The sequence below is a fragment of the Pteropus medius genome, unplaced genomic scaffold, assembly GCF_902729225.1.
Source record: "Pteropus medius unplaced genomic scaffold, Ma_sr-lr_union100, whole genome shotgun sequence".
In the NCBI taxonomy this organism is placed as follows: domain Eukaryota; kingdom Metazoa; phylum Chordata; class Mammalia; order Chiroptera; family Pteropodidae; genus Pteropus; species Pteropus medius.
This window is the reverse complement of record NW_024354875.1, coordinates 17,684,623-17,702,503: the sequence shown is the minus strand read 5'-3', so window position 1 is coordinate 17,702,503 and position 17,881 is coordinate 17,684,623. Positions and strand designations below refer to the sequence as shown.

Sequence of the window (17,881 nt, the reverse complement as noted above, 5' to 3'; positions counted from 1 at the left end):
ATTCCAAAACCCAATTGTTAGAGAAACTTCAACATGGAATGGTCTCCATCTCGTGTTACTTTGGGACATATGTTATAAAATGTCACATGTCACTTTCTCCTCTGTTTCTCAAAAACATTTTTAATGTGTATATGATATATATATTTATATTTTCATATGTTTAAAAATATCTATTCCTGCACCTCCTCTAGGACAGTGGCTGACCACACCCTAAATCTCCACTGGATTTAACAATATAAATAAGGTTTCCATTCCAACTTTGCTGTATTTAATGCAACCACTTCGTTACCATTGAGAGTCTAGAACTCACAGATGAATTATTCAAAAGATAATTCTTCTGAATCCCTTCCCCAAATCAGCATTCTGTATAGTTCCCAGCGTGCATTCGCTCATTTATTCATCCATCACTGGCAATCTAATGACAACACAAGCACCTGATTACAAGTAAAAGATCATTTCAAAGTTTGAGTCAACAGGAAGAAAGAAGAAATGATATTATCGCCAGAGTTTATTTATACTCCATCATTGTTTTTTTCTATTTAAATTCAGTTTGTGTACACTTTCTCATTTGCTTCTCAGTTAGCAGTTGTAAGTACCTGCGAGTGCTGTGTAGTGAGGAGATACAAGATAATTTAACTGAAAAAACAAAATGTTTATGTAGGAAAGGAAAAGCTTGTCAACTGATATACATTAAACTGCTCGAAGAGCAGGCGAAATGTAGTGTAGGAGTTACATTTCTTGAATGAGCATTGGATTATTTAGTAAACATGGACAGGAGTTGTGGGAAGGCCTAGAAATGAAAGTCTGGAAGACGTGCTTCAATGTCAAAAAACAGTATGTATTTGATAGTATGTGTAAAGCCCTTTTATACTTTTTGGATTTTTACAACTCTTAGCTAAAGACTTGGGGTATATTTATTTTAGAGCAAACAGAATCACAAAGGTGAGGTGAATTGGTGAGGTGAGACCAAAGCCTTATTAGCTCTCACGCCAACAAGCATATGATCTATCATTACTCCACACTGGGCAGGAAGCATTACAAAGGCATATACAAAACCTAACAGGAACCTGTGGTACCAGAAAGTAAGAAAGAGCCTAAGGGACTCAGGGGGCCAACTGAAGAGCTTCCAATAGCCAAAAATGTAATAATTTGAACAAAATAGTGTCGAATTATAGCCCAAAGAATAAACACCCATGAGTCCGTACTGATATCAAGAAATTTAGAACAAATAAATAAATGGGGGAAAGAGGGAAATCTCCTATGCAGAATTCCAAATAATTTATGTAGCTACTCTACCCTAAAGCAGTGGAGCCTAACTCCTCATTCCTTAGGTGTGGGCTGCACATGGTGACTCCCGATGAGAGCAGGAGGCAGGCAAAGGGGGGATGGGAGGGCTGTGTATGTGCTTAGTTTACTAAGGAGAGACCTGGCAAACACTTTTTCAGCCAGGTGATCCAGGTCAACATCAACAGTGATTACTCATATTAATAGTATGTACCCTTGACCCAATGTGATGAAAATGGCACTTTATCTCTCTAGCCTTCCTCTCAATAACCCCAGTCTAATCATCAGAGAAAAACAAAAGACAAATCCTAACTGAGGGGCATCGTACAAAATATCTAACCAGTACTCCTCAAAACTGCAAATGCCATCAAAAACAAGGAAATTCCGAGAAACTGTGACTCGAAAGGAGCATACGGATACATGATGACTAAATGTAATGTGGTACCCTGGGGGGATTCTGGAACGTGAAAAGAACATTAGGTGAAGACTAAGGAAATCTGAATAAAGTATGGACTTTAGTTAATAATATATCAATATTGGTTCATTAATTGTGACAAATGTGCCATACTAAGATGTTAATAGGGGAAACCAGGTGCAGAGCATATGGGAATTCCCTATACTATCATCTCAATTTTTCTATAAATCTAAAACTGTTCTACAATAACAAGTTTATTTAAAAAAAAAAAAAAAGTCAAAGAGGAGGGAACGAGTAGCAGTGTGCGATGGAGAACAGATGGATGAACTTGGCCAAATTCACTTTGGCAGCAAATACTCATCCTTATTCCCTTCTACTCACTATCCTATCTTCAAGGACTAGTAAAACGTCAGCCAAGTTGCTGACGTCAGAACTCGACTGGGGTCTAAATTTGCATCTATTATGAGTTGGACCACACTCAGAAAAGTCCAGATCTTATTCAGTGGCCAGAGGTATAATAGGCACTTTCTCCTCTTTCAAAGAGAGAGAGGATCCCAGAGCCCGCTAGCCGAACACCCCACTTGGAATTAAGGGAATCTGCCTAGCCCGCTTAGACCCGCCTCCACACGGCCTCTGACTAAAACCATACATTCTTTCCCATCTCTTTGCTTTTGTTTCACCACTAATTATAAATGAGAACAACTCTAGCATTGCAAGGTTTTAAGGGATCAAACACAACAACTGAAACTACTTAGAAAGTTGCCTTTTTCCTCAGTGCTTCTCTTTTCTGACAATTTCTCCAGCCCTATGAACAGCTTAGTAGGCCAAACTAATCACAGGAACCACATCTTCATCAAGCACCTGTCAGAAATCAACTTGGGGTTCAAAGGCAAGAGGGGAGCACCTGGAGAGCTCCAGAGAGGAGGGACATCCTGAATCAATATCATCCCTCTGCTGACCAAACAAGCAAACCCAAATACAGCCAACCTGAAAATACAGGTTTCAAATGAAACTGTGTACACTCCTCATTATCACTAACTTGTCTTTGATATCTTGCACAGATTTAAGCTAATGCTTTTTGCCTCCCAGCATCACTTCTTCCTCTTTCAAGATCAAAAGAGAAGGATTCCTCAAGCATAACGGACAGCCAAGATTTCAATTCAACTCAAATAATTCATCTACTAGGTGAAAAAGTACTACGCTGGGTATGCAGAAACTACTGAAACCATGCACGCCTCTTACATTGATTGATTTGGTGAAGGGAGGTATTCAATATAAACTTTTAAAGAACTCTATTAGAACACATCTATTTCTTTGATGTGACACATTTAAATGAACGAAGAACTGCACAGGGACTTCTGTAAAATAATACTCTTTTTGAAATGGATAAATTCCCCAAATTTCCAGAGCTGAAGTTCCCCTATTCCATTCCACACGGATGTCCACAAGTGCAGTTCTATCACAGGCCCAGGCCTGCTGAAGAGCTGAAATGGAATGGTCCTGCAAGCCCACGCCTCCTTGAGCACAGGAAACCTCTTCAGAGGATAATCACCAATGTTTTCCTATCTGTTAACTTTATTGAGAACTGAGTCACAAAACGCTTGAAGCCAAATAAAGGTTCAAGCCTTTTGCTGGCATTGTCTGCCCCATAATTACTCCCTGACTGTGGTTTGGGAGGGACATACCCACAAAAAAAGAAAATGACAAAAATCATAACTTCTGAAGCAGTAGTTGTCAACCATGGGAGATTTGCTCCCCCCAGGGCATATGTGGCACCGTCTGCAGACATTTTTGATTGTCACAACTGGGAGGAGAGAGTGCTACCCACTGTCATCTATTGAGTAGAGCCCAGGAATACTGCTAAATATCCTACAGTGCACAGGACACTCCCCACAGAGTAACAGTTATTTAGCCCAAAATGCCAAACTAGAACCAAGGTTAAGAAACCTTATTCTAAAGCCATAAAAAAAAAAAGAAAGAAAGAAAAGGGCTTGAAAACTGCCAAAGAAACATGTATGTAGAAAAATGTAAGTTACACTTTCAAATTCAATTTTCAATCCTCTTTGCAGTATCTTACTCCTGGCCCCTGAAACTTTAAGCTTTGCTCAAAGTCCTGTGTTCCGCCCTCTTTCCTTGAATATTTACATGACATTTGTTTTCTGATCCACTTTCCATCTACTGACATCTCCAACCTCTGCCCAAGACATCTAATTTGATAATTGATTACTTGCCATCACTGACCTCAAACTCAATTCATCACAACAAGTTCATCATCAGGGTCTCCAAGCCAACTCCTGCCTGCCCTGTCTCAGTAAATATCACACTTTCCCCATGACAGAGGTTCAGAATTTCAGAGAACCACACTTTTCACTCTATTCCTCCCCAGCTATCTACACACTGTACTTAGCACTTTGCATATCACATAGAAGTCCTACAAATATCTATTAAAAGAATAATCACATCATTAAAAACATGAAGGGTATTTTTCTTACTCCTTCCTCATTTCCCTCCAACTCAAATCAGTTGCAAAGCCTTCAGAATTCCACCTCCAGATGAAAAGGCACCAACTCAAATGTCCTGCCTACAAAGTCAAAACAATCTCAAACATCCAACACATCATCGCCATGCAAATGCCAGATCCATCTTTCTTAAACATAATCCCCATTTCATCACTACTCCCCCTGCCCCACCCCTCCAAAGAACTTTCAACAGCCTATCAAATTCTTCCAGTCCAAACTTGACATTGGCACTTAGGATTCCAACGCCACCACTTCGAGTTACCTGTCAAGTTCTTTTCTCTCCTACTTGTTGTCAACACCACAAAGAGAACATTTGATAAGTTGCTTGCACCCATGTCCAGAATCACCATCTAGGCTTCCCTTACAACCACTTCAAACATTCTCACAAGTCCTGTTTTGCCACTTTCTACTCCTCTACCCTTCAGATCCACGCGTTTAGTCACCTGGCTTATGATTTGACTTCTGTCAATATTCAACCTCCCATATTGCCACACCACAACCTTAGGCAGTGAAAGCCCTGTCCCCAAACCCCATCTTAAGTCTGGGATCCCAGCACCAGTGTCCAGGGGCTGCTTCTGAGTTGGTTATCACACACCCAGTATTCTTCACAAAGCCAGCTAAGCTGTCTGCTGCTCCTGGGCACCACCAACCTTTTCTATCTCTGTGACCATCACAGTCTTCTCTATGTGGCTCCACCTCTGACTCGCCACAGTGTACCCATTCCTTCTATATCCAGCTTAAACAACACCTTCTTCCTGAAGCCTTTCCTAGTTTTCCCACCAAAACCAAACAGAATTGCCTTCTTTTCTAAATTACCTGGTCATTTTCACTTTTTTAAATTGAGACATAACTGACATAGGAATTTTGACATAATGATTTGATATTAGTATATTTTGTGAAATGATCACATAAGTCTAGTTAACATCAATCACCACAAATAGGCACAAATTTTTCTCTTGTGATGAGAATCTTTAAGATCTACTCTCTCAGCAACTTTCAAATATACAATACAGTATTAACTATAATCACCATGCAATATATGTGTCCATGACTGACTTATTTTGTAACTAGAAGTTTGTACCTTTTGACCACTTTCACCAATTCTGATCATGCCCCACTCTCCCCACCTCCACCTCTGTCAACCACTGATCTATTTTCTGCATCCATGAACTCCGTTTTGTTCTAAATTCCACCTATGAAATCAGTATTTGTCTGATTTATATCACTTAGCATAAAGTCCTCAGGTTCTATCAATGTTGCTGAAAATGAAAAGATTTCCTTTTTTATGGCTGACTAATATTCTTTATCCATTCATCCATCAATGGACACTTAGGTTGTTTCCATGTCTTTGCTATTGTGGTAACACTGCAATGAAAACACCAGGGTGCAGCTATCCTGTCAAGTTAATGCTTTCATTTTCTTTGGATAAACACCCAGAAGTAGGATTGCTGGATTATATGGTAGTTCTATTTTTAATTCTTTGAGGAACCTCCATACCGTTTTCCACAGTGACTGCACCAATTTACATTCTCACCAACGAGACACAAGGGTTCCCTTTTCTTCACATCCTCACCAACACTTATTTATTGTCTTTTTGATAATAGTCATTCCAACAGGTGTGAAGTGATAGCTCACTGTGGCTTTAATTTGTATCTCCCTGATGATTAGTTATGTTGAACACTTTCTCATGTGCCTGGTAGCCATTTACATGTCTTCTTTGGAAAGATGTCTATTCAGATCTTCTGCCTATTTTTTTAACAGGATTTTTCTTTTTCTTTTCTTTTTTTTTTTTTTTGCTATGAGTTGTATGAGTTCATTTCATATTTTGGATATAACTCTTGTCAGATTTATGATTTGCAAATATGCAAATATTTCCTCCTATTTGGTAGGCTGCCTTTTCATTTTGTTGATGGTTCGCTCTCTTTTAGAATAAGTACCATATTGTGCCTGTATTACATTCATCAGTTTATCTGTTGCCCCAGCCAACTCCATCACTTATCAGTTGTGTGACCTCAGGTAAATTAATGTTCTATACTCTTTCTTCACCTAGAAACTGGGGATAATAATGATGCACACCTCACAGTCAACATAGAGAAGATTAAACTTGATAAAATGAGCACATGGCTTAAAATAATGTCTGTGCATGCAAATGTTTCCTATCATTCATGTCTTATTCCTCTCAGGGCATAAAAAAGTTTCACATTTTAATTGCTCAAAAAATATCACTTGAATGTTAATTTAGTCATCCAAAATTACAATTATTAAGGCCTAGCAGGAAAGAAAATAGCATTCCTTGAGGACAATCTACCGTGTGTACCAGGCATCGTATTAAGTACTTTACCTCCTATGTAGCTTACAGTTCTCACATCTCTTTGAGCTAGACATTATTTCTATTTTACCGATAAGGATCAGAGAAATTGAGTATCTCGCCTAAAGTCATGTAACTAGTCTAACTACAAATGCCATGTTCTTGCCACTCAGCCCACTGCCTCAATTTTGAGGAGTTCCCCACTCCGGGCAAATCACAGGCCAGAGAACAAATAGGCGAGGCTTTTCATCAATGCCAGCTCTCAGAGAAGAATGACAAGGGGCTCAGAAGTCTACAGATGTTATATTGTGGCCACTTTTCTCCAAAGACTTGACCCGGATGGATGGAAGGACTAACAGAAGGAAGAGAGGGAGAGAAGGGAAACTACAAACCGCATGGCTTGACCAGGTAATTACCTGAGGTTCACAGCCTGGAAGCGTTGTAGCACTCTCCCCAGCATGCCTCAGTTTAGTTTGCTTATATCATACTGGAAAATTGAACTTCTCCCTTTCGTTGTTTTTTTCCTGGTTAAGTTCACATACAATTCCGGCAGGTAATTCTGACATCCAAAAACCCAATTTATTCTCAAAGGCTCAGATAGTTTAAGAGAAAGGAGCTGAATAATCCAGATAATTTCTCTCAGTCGCCTACATTCTGCTCATCTGGTTCCCCTGTAAATTATCCAGGTGAACCATCTGTGCTTATAACTTTTTAACTGTTCAAACCCAGTCATCAAGTTCTTCCATTTGTAGTTTATTAATTAAAAAAATATATATATTCTCAATTTCCCTTCCTGTATATCCCAGGTGAAGCAGGATTAGGTCACCTCTAACTTCCTTAAGTAAAACAATGTTAAATCCAAAACACACACAACCTTAATATATCACCTTCCATCAGCCAATTTTACAACAGCGCTAATTGCAATTTTAAAAGATGACGATGTCTTCTGGATGAGCCACAGAAAAAATATATTTCGTCTACAAATCTGTGGGATACTGAACAATGTGCCAAGTGCATTTCTCCTTCATAATCTTATGAGTCTTTAAGTGAGACAGGCTTTTAGAGAGCCTCAGAAATGATGGCGGTGGTACACACACAGAGCCACACTTTTTTTAATGATAGAATTTAGGCAGTACTCTTTGAATAACCGTTACTCCAAATGGCAAATTTAAGAGAATTTAAGACAAAAGAACATCTACACAAAATAATTTCTCAGTTATTTTAAATCTCACTTTAACTATACTTGAAAGGGGACTTTGAAAATGTCAGTGAGACAGGAGAGTTAAAGCTTGACTTAAACAGAAATATACTGGTTAACTGGTGGGGGGGGCGGGGGGCAGTAAAGACAATGACTTCTGAAATACTTGCAGAGGCATGGAAATTTGCCCACATCAAGATCCACCTATGCCAGGACCTATGGGCCCTTGGTTACACGTTATCTTCAGGAATGAGCAGGATAAGTAGAAGTGAATTATCAGAGCCTCAGAGGGTTAAACAGCAAGCTTGGGATTTCATTCTAGATTTGGCAAGCACTAAAACAATGAAATGGTCAATGACCATACCGCCCACTGTATAAGATCAAGAAATTATGAATCAGTTTTCTAAATTTAGAAGCTAGATTCATTCCTGTTCAACTCCTCAAGCTCGTTCAGCCCAAAGAGCAAGTATATAGTACATGACTTCTAAAACAGAAGAGGGAAAAATAATTCCCTCCCGTGAAAATCAGAACTATATTCAGCCAAATTCTTCTAGTTTTCCAATGTGGAAATACTTAGCAATGGCTGTTCAAGTGCTTAGTCTAGATCTAAGAAACTAAAATAAATGAGAGGGAGAGATGCAGGCACAGGAGAGTTCATTTTTGCAGAAATGCTATGATTAAACAACAAGGCTTATATTTATAGAACCACATTAAAGACTTCAGAATCCCACTTACTCTCTGTAGTGACAAATGTGCTTAAGCAACGACTTTCTGATGCTGTCAAAAGACAGAGGCTCATAAGAACTATTAAAAAAATAAAAAGAGAAGATTCCACGTGACTATTTTGCTTTCACGTTAAGAAAACAAAACTTTTTTCTTTTACTTCCCAAATTCATTTTTCCTATTCACCTCACAGTTGGGTCTTGGTCGAAGCATATTTGAAAGAGGACGACAAAGCCTGGGCCAATTATCCAAAGAAGAACAAGCTGTCTTCCGTTAAAAGCTTATAAAAATAAATTTGGCTTACAAACAGGAGTTCAAGGCGATTTCTATAATGTCCTCTCATTTCATATGAGTCTATTGATTTTTCACTCTTTCCTACTTTTCTCCAAATACATACAGGGTAGGGGATGTTGAACAAAAATTCTAAGTATATCACTGTAGTCTAAACACAAACATGGGTTTCAAATTTCAAATCAAAAGATCGCATCTAATTTAATTTTAAGAGATCAGTCCAGATGGTTAGCTGAGGACCATTGTGGAGACACAAAATTGGAAGGAGTTCCCTAAGCAAAGCTCACAGCCCATCTGGGGCATAATCAAGCACTGAATCTCATTTCAACCCAAGACACCTTGGACTGGAGTTCCTCCTCTTTGGATTAAGACAGTTCGTTCAACCTCTCGCCTAGAATTTGTTGGCAAGTTGTACTTTCCATCATCTGCATCCCAAGTACTACTCATCTCTTTAACTCTTGTGTCAGGTTTGCCACCTCATGTCACACAACACCATGGCAACCCAGCCTGAACATACAGACAACCCTGAGTCTGAGAGAACATTCTAACTGCATATACAGGCTGATCAGAGGGGGCTTCTCAGCAGGCTTTTTCTTCTGCAAATCAAAGAATTAGAAGGGAATTTTAACACAATTTGTAAAAAGTACAGTGTTGTGTGAAAATAAGTTAAGGCAAATCCATCTCTGACAGTATTTTGTTTCAAGAGGAATAACTTTTGGTGTTATCAGAAAATAAAAGCAACTATTCTTCATAAACTGAATTGGGAACAGACACGTTTTAAGTCTCAAGGGTAAAGAAACCACTCCCACAATTTTAGTTCTGTAATTTTCAATACAACAGGTTTTTGCTTTTTGTCAAATTATATTTTTAAGTCACTTCAGCACAGCTCCAATAACTAAATAAAAGATCATTCTTGCCAAACCATACAGGGTAACCTGTGATGGATGGAGGGTTGGATGGATGGAAACTTCTTACATATAAGTGAAAAGTAGGGACAGTATCATAATGCAAGGCTGAGGTCAAAAGCATCCAAAGCAGAGCTGGAAACTCCATACTATGAGTATTCAAAATCAATCCACAATTGCTTTTCTTACTTAGAAAAAGTTAAATAAATTCCAGATGAATAAAATTCTCTAAAAAAAATAAGTTTCTAATACTAAAATTAAATCATGTGTATTTTGGGGTTCAATCTTTAGCAAGGACATATTAACTTTCAAAATAATGACAAAAATGATCGGAAACTTATTTTGATTACGTAAAAAAGTTTAACTTCTGTAGGCCTAAAATGTTGATCTAAAAAGGGAAGTGACAAATAGTCTGAAATTAAATGAATTATTATAGGAATCAGCAAACGATGGTCCATAGGCCTAAGCCAGCCCTCTGCCCATTTTTGCACAGTGCATAAACTAAGAATGATTTTTACATTTTTAAATGATTAAAAAAAAAATCAAGAAGAAGATTATTTCAGGACATGTAAAAACTATCTGAAATTCACATTTCAGTGTCCATAGTAGAGAACAGCCACACTCATCCATCTGCCAATATATTGTTGAAGTAGCTGGGACAGAAACTACATCGCCCACAAAGCCTGAAGTATTTATTCTCTGGTCCTTTGCAGAAAAAGTTAGCTGCCCTCTGACCTATTTTACGCATAAGAAAAATAATGAGGCACAATAAATAGGTGGAGATTTTTAAAAATATAACTCGTCAATAATGCAGAAATTGTTCGTTTTTGCCTTCAAATTAAAAGAATCTCTTGACCTATCAAATTAGGAAAGATCTTTAGAAAAGTCAACACACAATGCTGTCTATCATGGTTACAGTGAAACAAAACTAACACATTGCTGGTAGCATGCTAAAGAGGTTCAACTCTTTTAGAAAGAAATGTTCAAAAAGAAACAAGTCTCAAAAAATATCCGTAACATACTTCTCATCTATGGGAACACATAACCTGGTATATGGATGGGCAAGTTTGCATACAAAGATATGTTATAGTATCATTAATACGTGAAAACCAGTAACAAACTTCCATCAACTTTAAGTCAATTTTTTCAAATTGAAATATATCTAAAATCAAGATGTATCTTATAATCACATAGATTCAATGCACTATTTGTTTCTTGTTATTAAAACACCTTTAATCAATGGTGTTTTATGTGAGTGAGAGCTACATACAGGCAACTCATATAGTTACAAAGAACACACTTGATTGAAGGATTTAATTACAAAGATGTGGGGAGGGTGAAGGAGCCCACCAAGGGATGTTCAGGCAGAAAGCAAGCTGACGACACAAGAGGAGAAAAGCGTGCCCTGGAAGAGTGTGCACCAGGCAGAGTGGTTCCCTGGTATGACACACCTACTGCCGCTTCTGCAGAGATACAAGGAGAGTGCGGGATCATGATGCCTGGTATCTCTCTCCTCCCCACCTCAGCAATCCTGACGTCTTCCAACTGGCCGATCCAACTGGAAGCCAGAGAGCCAGGAAGCCTGGGGGACATAGTCAACACCACTGCCCACCCAAAAGGAGAGCAGAGAACAGATCTGGAGAGGGGGATAAAAGGTATAACTATCTCAGTCATTCTCCCCATCACCCAACAAGGAAGGTGAAAAGGGATTTCCCACAACTGATGACTGGCAAGAGAGAGAAGTATATCTCAAAGGCTTAAACGATTTTACCCTAAATCACCCAACAAATTAGGACCTGAGTGGCTCTGATCACTTCAAAAAGAATTCTGACAAAAGATGAGGAAACAGGATTCGAAAAGTCAAACTTTTTTTTACAAGGCAAGGTTATAAAAGAAAACAATTTCCACAATGTTTAGGTACAACTAATATGTTATGCAAATAGCTGTCGTTTTAGGTAGGGAATCTCATTTAAACCATATTAAAGAATGAGTTATTTCAAAGAGCAGTGAGGTTGGTAATTAGCAAATGAAAGCAAGGAGGTGAAAGAGAGGAGACTTGTGCTTTCCAGACTCCATGGAGCTCAAAAGAATCAGTTTCTAGCTCCCACTCTTTTTTATCTTCTAAGTTCACTATTTCCGAAAAGATTTTGGCAAGGGCTCTACTCTGATTTATTTTAAAACATATAAAGGCTTGTAGCAGGAAAACGCCAATTTTAAAAGGTCAAACAGCGAAATGATCACTGAATCAATAATGTGACCCTCAAAGATTTGGTACCATAGATAGTGCTGCTAACTATCCTTGCTTCAAAGTCACTACACTCACAAGCCCTATTAGAAAATAAGTAAAGCAGACATCTCATTTAGAATAAAATTAACTTTATTTTCAGCTAATCTAAAATGCTCATGGTGCCAACCAAAGAGAGTCAACCTGCTATTCCCAGTACTCAGTTTTACTCCCACCGTCATGTCTTCCTGTATGCTCCATGCCTTCTCCATCTCAACAAAGCTTCTCAACCTGGTACCCAAAAAACATTCCCTGGTGAACTCCGCTCCTCCCAGTTCTCCCTTTATGCATTTCCTTTCAATCATCTCCACTGCCTTCAGTGATTTTGTACTCACTTGGTTCCTCGGTAATTGCTTTCTAAAATATTAAGTCTCTTTTAACCCTGTTTGTTCTGAACGTTCAATCGGAATCTCCCAGAAGGTCATTACTAGTTTCTAAGGTGTTCACTTGGCATTATCTAAGTCAAACTTTTAGGATTCAAAGTGAAGTTGCCCAAAAGACACCAGTGGCTAAATCAAATTTAGACACTGACTTCCACTTTTGGGAACAATTCACCAAGACCCAGTGCCGTAATTCAGGTTTTAAGTCAGGAATCTGTGCTTTATCTAAAGCTGCAAGAACAGATGGTAACTGAAAAAATATGACACAACAAGGGCGTGGTTACCATTGCTACTGTACTTATTCATGCTTCGGCTTAGCCAAGAAAGCACAGTAACAATCCTTTCAAACCAGGGTGTGAAAGTTGTTGATATTCTAACTACTTTTGTCTCCTAAAAGTCACATGTTTTCATGCCTTAGCTGAACAATTACTTTAATCATTATAATTTAGCATCACAACTAGGAAATAAAGCAATTCTAATTTCCAAGAGGTATGTAAGAATTCTGAGTTAAATACTTAAGTGTCTTCAGACAAAGTAAGTATCTCTCTCATACACTGTGAACATTTTGGGAAATTAAAAATGTTCCGTTCATTCGTACCACCTCCCAGTACAGTCTGAATCGGGAAACAGCATTTTAGACCCTAACCAAAGAAGCCATGAACGTTAATATTTTTATTTTACTCATGACTCAGTTTCTTTAGTATTTATTGCCTCGGACACTGCTGGCCACCCTAACTTTGATATTTTTCCTCTCCACAAAAATCTTTAGTAAAAGGTGAAAGATTTATAGGATCTGAAGAGAAACCAGAGTATAACTAACTTGGATATTTTTAACACTCATTTTTAGTGAAGACCGAGGGAATCATTTTCACTTAAAAACAGTCATGAGCTCTGTAAATGAAAAGCAGACAGGCACAGTCATCCACCAATGTGACAACCTCAGTAATTTTCAATATCTGGTTCATTGGTTCTAATGGCACTTTAGTTCGTAAATCTCTCTTAGAAAGTGACACTAGCTTCCTTTGTTTTGCAGACTTGTGCACAAACTATCAGAAAGTCCTGCAATGGCATTAGAAAATCAGCAATTAACAAAACCTGTGGTGACATTAGGCACTTGAGTTATTCAGCTGCTATAGATAGCTTTCTAGTTCAGGCAGAAGAGAGGTGAAGATAATACTTCTTTGATCACTTATCTTGAGTCATTTTAACTGATCCTTAGTGCACAAGCATTTTCTTCCTCTGTGAGAGCTCATCTCAATTACGGCTTTTCAGCTCTAAGTGGCATTACTAGGAAGTGCAAAATAAATGCCACTAGAATTTTTATAAATCTTTGTCTTCTAAGAAAAGCTGTTAAAGCAGAGGCTTCCTAATTCTTAAAATATTACCTAATTACCAGGACAATAAAGCTTTTCAATAAAGAGCCAAAAAAAAAAAGAAATTTTGATGAAAATGTGCAAAGTTATAGGCATTCAGGGCAGATATGAAAAAGGACTCCTTGATGGTTAACACTGGAACAACTTTGAAGGGAAGGTGGAGAATGTCTTAGTTTAAAATCAGAGATCATTACCTTGAGCATCTCAATAAGGTGTTGGTGGAGGTTCTAGAATCCAAAAATAGCTCTTGCATCTATGGACAGTAATAGTCACAACATTTATCCTGGAAATCATGGATCTCTAGGTTTACGGTACCTAGCTCAAAAGACAAATGTGAGGAACAAACAACATAAATGAAAGCACACATTTAATGATTAAAGATTAAATATTGTCTTAATTACAACTAAAATATGTGTTTGGTAATAAACTGTTTTAATTGCATTGGGTGATTTCCAGAATCAGTCCATGGCCCACCTAGAACCCGAAGTTCAAACTTCCTAGCAGATAGTACTCCCCAAACATATCAGAAAAGGAGGAAAACCCAGGGGAACACAGATATACGAACACCAAGCTGGGTTTTCGACAGGTCCAAAGAGATTGACTCATTAAGGCCAAACCTGCCAAGCACAAGACAATACTGTCTTCAGATGACTGACTGTTCTTCTCATTCCATGAGAAGGGGGACTGGCCAACAAGGAATTTTGTCTTCTGTGCACTATATTTGAGAGAAACATTGTCTTCCGTGCACTATATTTGAGAGAAACATATTTCACATGGTGCATTCTGCCCTGTTAATCAGACCTTCACTTGACAATTCAACAAAAAAAATGTTTAAAAACAATTGTGCATGGAGTTCCAACTCAATAAAATAACTGAACCTCCGCTATTAAATGCAGTATTAACAGGACATCCAGGTTTCCCGAGTCACAATCTTCCTCCATTAGGCTTATTTTATAACTTGTTTTATACTTCACATCTTTTTAGACTAAAAGAATTTTTTATTTTGTGACTGAATAACAGTTCTCAACTACAACATATTAGCCTTAAACTAATAACGCTTCAGTATTCAACAAGTCAGCAAGCGATTAAATTTAAACATTTATCAAAGGCCTACTACAAGAGTAAGGCCTTAGGCTGGTGCTGTCAGTAAAAAAAGTATCTGTCTAGGGTAGAAACTTAGTCTAGCCACTCATCGAACAGAGATGACACAAAATCATCATTTGCAACTGCAGTGTGGTCCGTCCAACTACAACTTTACAGGAGCTTAGCAACAGCACAGACTTTATAGATAACGGCTTGGGCTTTACTATGTGATCCAGACCTCGTAAGGCAGGTACATAGTGTGGTCACCTACAAAGCAATGTAAAGCTCATTCCTATTTCACAGGAAGGGCTTAACCCCAGGACAAGCCACACTTTTTCATGAAATATCTGGGAACTAGTCCTCCCTCATGACTTTTTTTTTTTTTACCCATCATCCAAGCTTCTTGGACAAATGGTGAAGAGGGAGGAAGATGCAGGAAGAAAGAACGGCAAACTGTGCCCAGAAACAGGTGTCCCCAGCCCCCAGGCTACCTGGTCTGGGCCTGTTAGGAACCAGGCCGCACAGCAGGAGGTGAGTGACAGGCAAGGGAGTGAAGATTCATCTGTATTTGCAGCTGTTCCCCAGCGCTAGCATCACTGCCTCAGCTGCGCCTCAGATCATCAGGCATTAGATCTTCATAGGAGCACCGGTCCCTGGTGCCAAAAAGGTTGGGGACCACTGCCCAACGAAATTTATCTCCACCTATTGTTGAGAGGAATTAAATACACTCTGGAAATAGAAACCACTTCATTCTGTATTACTACTTAATGTATTTAATTAGACTATGGTAAATATTTAATACAGAAATGGGGAGCGGGGGGAAGTCAAAAGTCAGTGATTTATTGTAACTTGCTTCTGAGTCTATCTAAGTCAATGAAAACCACCTCAGGCCTCAAAGCAATATCATCAGACAGACAATGAACTGCTGAAAAGTAGGGTCACCAAAGTCCTATAGAGAAGGATGACAGGCATATTTAAGGTCAACAGCTTGAAAATCAAAGATAATTAGCAAAGGAGACCAATAATTAAAAGGTGATCAACTGAAGCCCTAAGTTTGTTGAATGAATTAATGAATGGTCAAACTACTTACCACATGCAGTGACCCTACCAAATTGAAGTATTTTTTAAATCACATAATTTAACTACCAAGGTATAACATTCTCAGGGAGAAGGCGAAGACATGAGTAGCAACAGCAGAGATCCTTTAATAAGGAAGCATCACACAAGTGAGCTAAGAGAGGTTCTAAGCAGAGGTTTACATTCAGTGAAGTCCATGCACACTCCTACTTACAGATCAAGGATGAAAGCATGCAACCAGGATCAGAGTTCAGAGGTAGAACTCCGTTCATTACTTCTTCCCTTTCGTTGAGACCACTGGTGAACAAATTCCAAGATAACCACCCCGACGATGCTAATAATAAATCTCAGCAAGGTATGCTAGTACAAAGATAAGTTCATCTCATTTTCTTGTCTCCCTAAAATTGTTCTCCCTTCTATTGTCACCAATGATGGAACCTTTCCTGATATTCTAATTTCTTCTCTGATCTATTAACAAGCAAGCATCTTCCACTCAAGAGAAGTAGGGGACTTCACTTCTACCTTTGAGATGCTGAAGCACAGACTGTTGTCTACAGCACTGAGTGTATGCCACTTAGACTGAGTGCATCCAGGAGGGGTGAAAGAAAGATAAATCAAGACACGCCCAAAAGCCTTCCAGCACGATTTGGCAGTCAGCCTATTGAAGCATTTTCACATGGTTAAGTTGGTCATCTGAAGAAAATCCACAAAAGAACATAATTTAGTCCTTCAGAGCAACTATTTTGATAGTTCTCATAAGTCATTTAAATAAAAACTTCATAAACAAACCACAAAGCATGTGACTAAAACCCCAATTAATAGTAAAAAGCAACAAATAATGACAAGACTGCTAGGGAAAACTACTGCAGAGATCGAATCAGCTGAACTCAATTTTGCCCCTCAAAGATATATTTTGCCTCACTCTACCTTTCCCAGCCAAGGCTCCACCTCCACCCCCACCCCCATCCCCTTTCGCAGGAGAGATGAGGAGGTCCTTAATTCAAACTCACCAGGACAGTGAACATTATATGACCATCTGGTCTGACAACATATTACACATTCGCAGGGTATGGTTCTAATCACAGCACAGTTTAAACAACTCCCGCAGATCTCAGCAAGGTACTCTTAAATGGAAGAATTTTATATTGTGCCTTTCGAATTGTTTTTATTGGAAGCATATTTGTGAGAACACTAAGAAGTAAAAGGCCTCAGCCTGAGCTTCAAAGCCACAAGTGCTCTGCAAACCCGTCGAGCTCATTTTCTCACCCCCAGTCTCCCTCCCTCCCTTCTGCCTTCTCTGGATGGGATTCTATTTCATCCTTACTCTCAGGAAGAGAATATACCTGCCAACTAACATCAAGAGCAAATCACTTCAATTTCAATTTAGACGCTAGCACCAAAAACAGATGCTTCATTGTTCACAGGGCCACTGTTAACTCTTTCAGCAAATAGGCACCAGCAGAATACAGGAGCAACCCCGCCCTTTGTGAAGCCTCTGGATTCAAATTCTCATTGTTTGAGTCACCAAGGAGTGTTAGAGCATGGCCTTTGGAGTTTCCTGCTGTGCTTCTGTCCTGGGGGACCAGTTAGTGATCAAGAGGACTCTGCTGACCTTTTGATAATGTCAGCCATCTATAAGACCATACTTCCCACCAGCTGACTTCTACCCATAATCATCCCGTGGCCTAGCCTGGTCAGCAACACTGATGCCTATGCTATAGCCCAAGGCCCAAGCCCCACTTCAACATTCCCAACTTCTACTGGATCCACACTGGTAATCCAGACTCTAGAGTGAGGATAGGCAGCATGAAAAGAAATATAGGAAAATGTGTACGTTCAACCAGTTAAGTAACAAAAGAGAAAACGGGCTTTGGAATTCCTGGTTCCAACCTGAGTGCTATTACTTATTAATCTACCACAAGATTTTGAGCAAATTATTTTACTCCTCAGAATCTCAGTTTCCTCATCTGTAAAAGACGATGCCTACATTACAGAGCTGCTATGAAAATTAAATAAGTAGAAAGTAGACATTCAGTAAGTG

General features: G+C 38.9%; 1 protein-coding gene and 1 pseudogene across 1 annotated transcript in view; both read right to left on the bottom strand.

The window, feature by feature from the left end:
* The window catches only part of FMNL2 (formin like 2), a 255,979-nt gene that overhangs the window by 200,797 nt on the left and 37,301 nt on the right, over nucleotides 1–17,881 (bottom strand).
* On the bottom strand, nucleotides 13,038–13,120 carry LOC120597500 (uncharacterized; annotated as a pseudogene).